An 11,148-nucleotide genomic window follows, 5' to 3' on the forward strand; every position below is an offset into this window, starting at 1 on the left:
GGGGGCGCCGGCCCCGGGCGCGCGGGCCTTGGAGGTGGCCCCAGGCACTTTGAGGAGGGGCGGGGGGCACCGGCCCCGGGAGCGGCTGTGGGGGGAGGGGCGCGCGGTTATTGGGGGGGCCCCCGCCTCCATCCCCGCCCCCTGGCGCCCTGCGGGCGAACGGCTACGCCCCTGGCGCCCGGCAACCTCTACAGGTTGGGGACCACTGCTCTATGGTCATGTCTACACTACAGATAAGATCAAGCAGCCACAGTCAGTCTTCCAGTGAAGAGACACTAATTTGAACTGAGAGGGATGCTCCCATCAATGGTGGCAGTCCCACTTCTTGAGTAAGAGCAAGTGTGGACATCACCAAAATTTGACTTAAGATAGTTTGGCTTAAGGTATGCTATTTACGAAGCTGAAGTTGCATGTCTTAATTTGACCTTATCCCCTAGAGTAGACCAGGGGCATGTATTTATCTAGCACTATTTTTTAAACACTGTTGAAGTCCTGATCTTCACAACATCCTAGCAAGGAGTTCCACAGGTTGACTGTGTGTTGTGTGAAGAAATGCTTCCTTTTGCTTCATTTAAACCTACTACCTATTAATTGCATTTGGGGACAAGTTTTCCTTATTTCATTTTCTCCACTCTAGTCATGATTTATTAGACCTCTATCATATCTCTCCTTATTCTTTCTCTTCCAAGCTAAAAAGAACCTGTCTTTTTACTCTCTCTTCACATGGCAACCATTCCATATCCCTAATAACTTTTGTTGCCCTTTTCTGAACTTTTCCCAGAGCCAAGATATCTTTTGAGATAAGGCGACCTCTTCTGAATGCAGTATTCAAGATGTGGACATGCCATGGATTTATACAGAAGAAAAGGTTACTCACCTTGTGCAGTAACTTCTGTTCTTCGAGATGTGTGTCCCCGTGGGTGCTCCACTACAGGTGTCGGGCTCGTCCCGGCGCCGCAAACCGGAAATTTCTTCATAGCAGTAGCCCCCTCCGGAGGACCGCGCATGCGCAGAGTGTCCCGCGGCGTTCGCGCCTTTTCTGCGTCGCGTGGTCCGACCCGCCAGTTCCTCCTAACCGTCCACGGCCGCAGACGGATTTGGAACACGCTCCTCTCCTGAGGAGAAATCGTATAGTTAAAAATTAGACATATGTTCTGTTGTTTTTCCCCAGTTAGCCCCTTCCTAACTTAGTATTAGTCAGTTATATATCGTTCATTAGTTAGAGTAGTTAATTGTTAAAAAAAAAAAAAAAAACTTATTTCATTTCCCCGTTATAATTCCGGGGGTACACTCCAACAACCGGTCATGCCCGGTTCTCCTGGGTTTAAGAAATGTGCCTCATGCGGAGAGGCTATGCCCGTGTCTGATGGCCACTCCCGCTGCATTCGCTGCCTAAGGGAGGGCCACATTCCTCAGAAGTGTGGCCATTGAGCCAAGCTAACGGCGCGCACAAGGCGCGATAGAGAAATGCGCCTTAAAATGCTGCTCTTCAATAAGGCTCTCCTGCCGCCGTCGACAACGGAGCGAGAGACCACGGGTACGCATAAGGCCAAGGAAAGGACCTCCGCTCCGTCCAGGAGCCTAAGTGCGGCAGAGTTGAGAGCCGCGTCGGGCCACCCGCAGGCATTGGAAAAGCCTTCAAAATCCAGTAGCACATCAGCGCCGAGCCCCGCACTCTCCGTGGCATTGGCCCCGCCAAACCATCCGGAATCGGCACCATCATCGGCGGCACCGAGCCTCCGAGCGGCACCGCAGCCAGATTCGGTGCGGTCCTCGGCACCGAAGCAATCGGCACCGTTGGCGCACGACCGCGCCCAAGCTAAGACGGCACCGGTGGCCGGCCCGGCACCGAAGCCTAAACAGGCACCGAAGCCTAAGCCACAACAGCCAAAGGCACCGGATACGGCACCGAGAAAACACTCGGCACCCAGGTCACATCCAAAACCTAGTGACGCAGCTATTCCTCTCACTCAGGGCACGTCGGCACCGCACCGCACCGACCAACCTCTGGACGTGGAGGAGCCCTCCCCGTCTCTTGTTTCGGCACCGGCTCCGACGACCCTACAGCCTCACGTTTCTGGAGAGGAGGTGCCTCCACCTTCCCCATCTCCTGCGCCTCGATCACCACGCCTTCCAGGAGAAGTTTCCAATGTGGCCTCGCTTGTCTCTATTCCAGATAGCCCGGTCCCCCATGCTTCCAGGGCGGTACCGACTAAGGCGCAAAGGAAGACGCATCATCCCCGCACGCCTTCTCCAGGCTCAGATAGGGCAGCCTTCTCCCCGGGACCATTGATTTCACCACCTCAAAGACGGCGGAGCCACTATCACGAGTACTCTCCTACACGCCGTTACTACAGATCCCCGAGGAGGTCCATTACACCGCCTCACTCGCTCATACTACTCGAGATCGCCGTATCGTTATTCATACCGCTCTCGTTCCCCACGATCGCCTACTCGCTCCCGCTACTATCGCCACAGGAGCACGCTTTCCTATTCTCCACAATATTCACATCGTGGGTCTCGCCATCGTTCACCGCATTCTGAGCGTTCATGATCAATCACAAGGCACTCGCCCTTGTCCCCGGACCGACAACAAATATACTCGCCACCACCAACTACCCAGGGCTCCATTCCACCGGCTCAATGCCCACCAGCGCCTATGGGAGATGCGTCCACGACCTCTGCCCCGCAGGACGATACCACCCAGTCACCGGTGGCGGAACATCAGTCCGTGGCCTCCCCGACAGATGCCGCTTCCTCTTCCCCGGACGACGCGGTGTTTAATGACGAACCTCCTCTGGCGGACGACTACAAGCAGTTTCACGAGCTTTTTACGCGAGTAGCGGATTCACAAAACTTACGCACCTCTGGCGCACCTCCAAAACACCATGCCCTGCTTAGAAATTTGCAGCAGTCCAACAAATCGAAGCTGGCTCTTCCTTTCGATGCCGCTATATTAGAGGTAGCTAATGACATCTGGCAAACCCCGGCATCTATGCCCCCTACCAACAAACGCACAGACAGGAAATATTTTATCGACGCCAAGGACGCAGAGTTTCTCTTTACCCACCCTGTACCAAACTCTATCGGGGTTGATGCAGCCCAACAAAAGGCGAGGTCCGTATAGGCGAGAAATTCCATCGTGGACAAAGAGGCCAAACGCCTGGACTTGCTCGGCAGAAAAGTGTATTCATCGGCAACAGCCACATTGAGGATGGCAAACTACTCCGCCCATCTTGCCAACCACGACTTCGACAATTATTCGAAGTTAGTGCCGCTGATACAGCATCTCCCACATTCAAAAAGGGAGGTACTGAAAGCCATAGTGCAAGAGGGTTACACAGTGGCCCGTAATGCGCTCCAGATATCTCTGGATATCGCAGACTCAGCTTCCCGCACGACGGCAACGTCGATCGTCATGCGACGAGACTCTTGGCTCCACCTGGCTTCGGTGTCAAAAGATCTACACCCTAAGGTGGAGGACCTCCCATTCAACCGAGCATCCCTGTTTGCCCAAAACACGGACCAAGTGTTTCATTCAGGAAAAGACTCTAGGAATACGTTAAGAACGCTAGGAATGTACACCCCACCCTTCAGGCGCAGGAGAGCTTGGCCGTATAACATGCGAAGAAAAGATGTAGACAAACTGGAGATTCCAGAGGAGAACAGCAAAAATGAGCTCTGAGGAAAGGTTAAAAAAATACCTGGGCATGTTTAACCTTGAGTCAAGAAGACCGAGGAGAGATCTGTCAACAATCTTCAGATGTGTTACGGTGCTGTTGTAAAGGAAATGGTGACCAGTTGTTCTCCTTGTCCAGTGGAGGGAACTTAATCTGTGGTAAGAGAGATTTAGGTTGGATATTAGGAAAATATTCTAACAATAATGGCAGTTACACTCTGGAACACAGATTCCAAGGGAAGTGGTTGAATCCCTCTCACTGGAGGTTTTTAGAACGGGTTGGATAAACACCTGTAGGGATGGTCTACATTTTCCTGGGCCTGACTTCACTTCAGAAATTCCTTCCAGGCCTGCATTTCTATGAATGATTGTGCTTATTTGGTGACTAGATAAGAGCTATTAATACACATTTTCAATAGGTTTGGATAAATCATGCAGTCTTTGAGACACAGGGCCTGATTCTGATCTTGCTGATCCTGGCTCTTATACCACTTTGAATGAAGGGACTTAGATGGAGTTGTTTCCTGATTTACACGCATGTAACTGACAGCAAAATCAGGCCCTTAACATCCATTTCAGCAAGCAACCTTGGCTATGAAATTTCTAGTGTCCTTTAAGAGTGATGACGTTTCCTAATGGATTTTTACTACTAATGCAAAAATTTTTACTACTCCATGCAAAATGGTGAGATAAGACAGTAGTTAAAGTAGTCATGTCCACTTTACCTTGGTTAAATCCTATTTGATTTAACCAAATTAATATCCTATTGGATTATACTACTTAATAATATTTATTACAGCATTTGAGTACTGCTTCATAACTTCAAAGTGACTTACAAAGATAATCTAATTAATCCTCACAGCACTTTTGTGAGGTAAATATGTACTGTCTCTTTGGAACAACAGTGTATAAAGGCAAAATCTTTTGCAATGAGGACTCTCAGTTATTGAGATAATATAGAATTTCTCCACACACAGGGAAATTGATAACAAATGGGCAAAAAAAGAAGATGGGGCTTTTGAAAATTTAACTAAGTGACTTAAACAATGGAAAAAGTTAAGGAACTTGGGAGTCTAAGTCACTTGTGTGTTCTCTAAAATTTGATACTCATTCTAATTAAAGCAAAAACACTAATGAGTTTAAACCAAGCATACAGATAAATTGTGTTTGAAGCAATATCTGTCTTTTAGTACCCTTAATATTTTTACAGGAAGCAGCAGTCATGTAGCTGTAGAGGTCAAACAGCAGAGTTCTTCTCCATCTGGGTTTGTGGTAGGCCATGCGGCCTCACTACACCCTTGTACATCATGCACACTCACCCATGGGGAATTAGCGGGATTACAAAGGAGTGTTTTCAGGGGGTTGAGCAATAAACACAGTTAAATAGCCCACACCACTGTGACAGACCGGGCCGTGTCTGGGCACAGCTGAAGGCGTCCGCTCAGGGCGAATTGTTCGAATCCGGGGCTCCTTACAGCCCCCAGACTGATGACCTCTCCACACAGGCCACAAACCAGTCCCACAGAGCGCTTCAGCAGCCTGCCTGAAGCCTCACGAGCAAAACCCCTCCGACACCCCAGCAATGTCCGTGCCCCAGATGGCCCCGGGCCTATACACAGGTGGGGGGGGTCCTAGCACCCAATCCCAACTACCCCGAACAAGTTCTGTCCGGTTTCAAGAAACCAGCCACAGATCCCTGGTCAATTTACCCTCTGGACCTTACCCACAAATCACACTGGGCCAATCCTTTAGAATCTATATCTAAAGGTTTATTATTACAATAAAGAAAAGCATGAGAGTAAGGTTATTAAAGTACAGTACGTTACATACACTGAATCTCCCAGTCCTCGATGCAGGCTCTAGCAGAGATGTTACAGCTGCTGGTTTAAGAGTTCTTATTGCACATCCTATCATCAGGATGGGTTCACAGGTCTTCCAGGCTCTTCGATCCCTGCAATGCTGCCTCTGGGATGAAGTGCTGAGCTGAGAACAAAATAGCATCGACCGCATGGCCTCTTTATACCTCCTCCCTGGCCTCTTCTAGTATGTAGCAGGTCACCTGGTCAGAGGCCAGTCTCTGTGTTTCCTGCTGGCTGCTCTCAGGTGACAGCCCCCATTCTTTGGGTGTGTCCATAGCCCATTGAGAGCCATTGTTCCACAGGGCCTCGGTAATTAGCATGTTCACAGGCTCGGCCCTGCCCAATGCTTAACCACATGCAGGGAAATCTTCAGTGTCCATACAAGTACATGCTCATAATTGCACACACAGACATTACACAAACACAAGAACAGCATACATAGGATTATCAGATAATAAGCTTCTATTCAATACCTCACATGGCCCCCTCCTATACCATTTTTGGGGCCAACACCCCCACCTATGGGTACATCAGTGATCTGGCTGCTCCCCTCAAGATCCAGCAACGTGACACCACCAGTCAGGGCAGGGCAATAAGAGTCTATGGCTCATATCTAGACTCTGAGCTGAGAAGGGTCAGGCATCCTACTTCCAGAGGATGGCTGACAAACGCAGGATTCTTCACCCAGAGAGTGAAATCTCAGGGTGTCGGGTGATAGGAGGGGATGCAGGCCTACCTGCTCCACTACCTCCAGGCCCAGGGCCCTACCAATGACCCTCCACCTCAGGGTTTACCTGTAAAGGATCTTCCAGGTGATCAGAATAGAATCCCTAGTAGTTCCTCCATAATCTGGTCAGGATACAGCTCCAGAAGATCAGCCAGTTCTCAGTTCCACCCGGGGCCTTTGGCAATGTCTCAGCTCAGGAGTGGGCAGGAGGCTTCTGGTTCCTCCAACAGCTATAGCTGAACTTCCTGTCCCACCCACTTCTGGTAGGAGAGGCGTACATAGCCCGTCTCCCCATACCAAGGCCCATTGCGGGGTTCCTCTCTTTCTGGGTCCTTGGAATTCACGCCACCTCACTACAATAGTACAAAGGAACTGTCCCTTTGGTTACGTCTGCGTCATTTCCTGCCTGCAGTGAACAAGAAAAGCAGGCAGCTTCTCTGAGTGGCAGAGACACATAAATAATAGCATCTAACTTAGCCACATACCCACATTGACCTTCAGTTCAGGCAGTGCAATGAAGCTTCTCTGTGAGACTTGCCATACTGCCTTAAGCCTAGAGTAAGTCCCTGTGATGGAGTGAACACCCATCACAGATGAGAAAGGTTTAAAGGCCAGTCAGTCCACCTGGTTGGCAATTAATCACTTGTCAACCAAAGAGGGTGAGAATAAAGGAGGCTTACGTGATAAGTTACCTGGGCCTTATAAACAGGCTGAGAGTTCAGTCAAGGGAAGAAGCCATAGGGAGCTGACGGGAAGGTTGGTTCCTGTGATGGGCTGATGCATCTGAGACTGCTGGAGGTCTCTAAAGGCAATTAACTGGGGAAAGGCAGTGGAACACTAGGAAAGGGTTGAGCATGGGGACCAGAGGTTAGATTGATTCTTTGTGATTCTGAAGGGTTTGGACTAGCCACTTCTCAGCTGAATGGAACACAAAGACCAACACCCTACAGGGGCATCAGAGATTAAAACCCTTGCAACGTTGTACCTGGATACAAGGGGGTGCAGTAGTGGTGAGTGTGCATTGCAAAGCTCCAAATCAGCAGCTGGTCTAGCTGCACCAGCTCTGACCCCTAAGTGCAGCTTGGGGTTGAGTTACTCATGGTTTACTTCATTGTCTCAACAGAGACACACTCTTGTGTGTTGTTCGTTACACTTACTGCTAACCGGGACCAAGTCCCAGTGCAACTACATTGATTAGCCACCTGCTAGCTGCCCTAACTTAGCAATAGCTGTATACAGGGCCTGAGGACCTTCACAGGTGCAGTCACATCCTGACTGCAGCATATTTCACATTAGGTAATCCGGGGCTCCTGTTAGGCTTGTTCAACCCTTGTGGACACTTGTGCTGCTTCCTCTGCACTGATTTGTAGCTGTGCTAGCACTAATCTATCTAGCCAAGCTGCAATCCTACCTCAGGTACTCATGTACTGAGCAAAACAGGCTGTTTGACATCAGAGCAAAGAAATATTCCAGGCCTGATTCTCTGTTCCCTCTTCCTTGTGTGGCTATTTAAAACACTCCTTTGTAACATTTCACAGCCACAGTGCTCTGGTGTAACTGACTGCACAAAGAGGAGAGCAATGAAAGGAGACATAGGCTCACTATTTCTCAGCTGTTCCTATTTACTGTGCACAAAGTGAGCTCCTTTTCCACTTATTGTTGCTTCCTGTCAATATGACAGCCTCCAGAGACTACACATGATATGTTAGTTGGAATGGATTTGTATTTTAGATACCAGTATAGCTGCTTTATTTAATATCCATGAAATTATTCTATTTAAAAAAAATACAACTTATGCTTGTGTGGGTTTTTTAAGTATCACTTCAACACAGTGTTGTCAACTCTCATGATTTTTCCCAAGTTAGGAGTTTGGCCAGGGTTGGAGCCAGGATTAGCAATGAAAGGAAAAGCTCCATCTCAATCCTGTGTGGTTGTAAACAATAAAAACAAGTAGTCCTATGATACCTTAGAGACTAATAAATATATAGGAGCTTTCGTGGATAAAACCCACCTCATCAGCATCTGTGATAGGATAAGAATATATCCCACCTAAGACTGGGCAGCAAAGAGTTAAAACATCTTCCTGGAATGAAGGGAGAAAGTCTGCCAAATTTCAGAGACAGTGCATAGATTAAATCTCTTTCAGGTATGGCCAAACAGGATCCCAGCATATGCTTCTTGGAGCAATCTGTGGGACAAACTATGGAGGAAGAAGAGTGTAGTCCCTGGCTCTTTAGTAGAAGGAAGTTAAGTTAAATTCTGAAGAGAAGGGATTGGTTACATTAACCATTTCCTGGAAGTAAAATAATTCCTTTTAAACACTTTGAGCTACAGTGCTAATGGCACAGAGCCAGACGAACACTTTTTTGCTGTCCAAACACACCACAGCCTCTCTGAGCTAGCAGCAGAAATATCATTCTAATTAAAAGATTTATGCCCACATATGTTTCCCACTCTAAACAAAATAATGGCTAGAAAGTGATCTTCATAATGGGAAATTTCACAATCTGAACACGGCACTGAGTCAACTGGACAATTTTTTCCCTCCAAAGGACCGTTCCCCCATCCCAGCACTCCAATCACCTCCCAAAGTTACATTAATGCATACCCTTGACACATACAAGAAACAATTATTTACATTTTTGTGTGACTTTTTTTGTGTGCAGTGCACATAAAGGTGAATGTGTTTATGGAGCTCATGCTGAATTGTTTTCTAAATGACTATGCATATTTCCTTACAAGGAATAACTTGGTACTAAGCTGCTGTGAGCATAATTTTTGAAGCCACAAAACAAGAGAGCATCTGGGAAACAGAATCCAAAATCCCACTCTAAAGGTTCAGACACTCCAATCTTTACTCACATTGAGTAGAATTGGACTCTGCAGGCAACCTAATGACTTCCATTGGAACCTTTTGAGGAGTAAGGCCTCTATTTGTCCCAAGTAGTACATCAGAATCTAGATGAAAATGAACAGTGCTGAAGCACTTAGAACACTGCCAAGATAAAGAGCCACTCACCCAATCGTTACATGACTTATTTTTCACTGCCCAGAAGGGAATGGTAATTTAGGACAGAAAAAGTAGATTAGATGTTGTATAGCAAGCTGTACCCTTTCATGAGTAAATTCATTTTTCTTTTCTGTCTTATCTTTATGGCTCCCTCTCATTCCATTAGAATCATCCATTTATTTCCTTTCATTGATGTGTGATATGGTGTGATAAATAAGACCATGTTGGCAGCAACCAACTTTATGACTTTTATGAGTGTCCAGGAAGAAGGACTGGAGACATCTCTGGGGATCTCGGAAAATGAGGTATTCACTGAACATTACTTGTAGGCAAGGGTTGGACTGGTAGAGTCTCAACGACTTTTCTAGTAAGGCACATAAGCTGGAGTGTCAGTGAGCTGATGTGCATCCTAGTAGCAAAACTCTCACTTGCTGAGGTAGAAGGGTAACAGTGACTTACATCTCTGGCTATCTTGAGCAGAATGTTACAATGAAAAACAAGACAGTGGCGAATCAGATCTACAAGCTTAAACATACACCTGTTCAATCTATCAGTTCTAAAGCGATAGTATGGTTGGAAAGCTAGCTCTTGGAAGATTGCTAACCCAAGAAACTATGTATTTTGAAGTATCAGCACTTTCCTAATACAGGCAGTCCCCGGGTTACGTACAAGATAGGGACTGTAGGTTTGTTCTTAAGTTGAATCTGTATGTAAGTCGGATCTGGCGTCCAGATTCAGCCGCCAGGCATCCCCAAGAACCCCAGGCATCCCCCAAGTCAGCTGCTGCTGAAACTGATCAGCGGCTGATTCCAGGAAGCCCAGGGCAGGGGCTTCCTGTAGTCAGCCACTGGTCAGTTTCAGCAGCGGCTGACTTGGGGACGCCTGGGGCAGAGCAGCTGGGGTGCTGCTGGGTTGGTCCAGTGGCGCCGCCGCTCCTCAGTGATACTGGACCAACCCAGCAGCACCCAAGCTGCTCTGCCCCAGGCGTCCTGATTCAGCCGCTGCTGAAACTGACCAGCAGTGGCTGAATCAGGAAGCCTGGGGCAGAGCAGCTGGGGTGCTGCCGGGTTGGTCCAGTAGCGCCCAGAGCGGCGCTATGGGACCAACCGGCAGCGCCCCAGCTGCTGTACCACAGGCGTCCAGAGCAAAGCCGCGGAGCACGGGGGCAGCGGGACAGCCCAGATGCGCCGTGGCTGTCCTGCTGCCCTCGGGCTCCGCGGCTTTGCTCTGCTTTGCTCCTCCTCTCCCTGGTCTGCAGACCAGGGAGACGGGGAGCAAAGCAGAGCAAAGCCGCGGAGCACGCGGGCAGTGGACAGCCCAGACGCGTCTGGGCTGTCCGCTGCCCGCGTGTTCCACCGCTTTGCTCCCCGTCCCCCTGGTCTGCAGACCAGGGAGATGGGGAGCAAAGCAGAGTAAAGCCACGGAGCACGCGGGCAGCGGACAGCCCAGACGCATCTGGGCTGTCCGCTGCCCGCATGCTCCACCGCTTTGCTTCCTCTCCCTGGTCTGCTGGAGACCAGAGAGACGGGCCCCGTTCGTAACTGCGGATCCGACATAAGTCGGATCCGCGTAACTCGGGGACTGCCTGTACACTTTAAAGCCAAACTTGTGTTTATGTTCTGCCTCTGCCTTGACCCCATTCCTACTTGGTGAACTGGTGTCCTTTTAGGTCCCTGTCTGTCCTACAGAACTGAACCATTTGTATTTGATTGTTACAAGCACAAATGGTTCAGTATGGCCACACCAGCCATGCTCAGTCATGTTACAACCTGTGCATGAACATAAGAACATAAGAACGACCATACTCTGTCAGACCATAGGTCAATCTAGCCTAGTAACCTATCTGCTGACCATGGCCAATACCAGATGCCCC

At 48.8% G+C, this 11,148-nt stretch overlaps 1 long non-coding RNA gene across 2 annotated transcripts; it reads right to left on the reverse strand.

Moving 5' to 3' along the window:
- Positions 1–394: 394 nt before the first annotated feature.
- LOC142827573 (uncharacterized) lies at positions 395–6,632 on the reverse strand. 2 transcript variants are annotated; one of them, XR_012902247.1, is made up of 4 exons: positions 6,333–6,632; positions 5,510–5,662; positions 3,705–3,833; positions 395–1,115 (listed from the first exon to the last, which is right to left on the reverse strand). It is a non-coding gene; the product is annotated as an uncharacterized LOC142827573 (long non-coding RNA). The 2 variants fall into 2 exon arrangements; XR_012902246.1 differs by having other exon boundaries at positions 5,510–6,632.
- Positions 6,633–11,148: the final 4,516 nt, after the last annotated feature.

Source organism: Pelodiscus sinensis, chromosome 3 (assembly GCF_049634645.1).
Source record: "Pelodiscus sinensis isolate JC-2024 chromosome 3, ASM4963464v1, whole genome shotgun sequence".
NCBI lineage: Eukaryota > Metazoa > Chordata > Testudines > Trionychidae > Pelodiscus > Pelodiscus sinensis.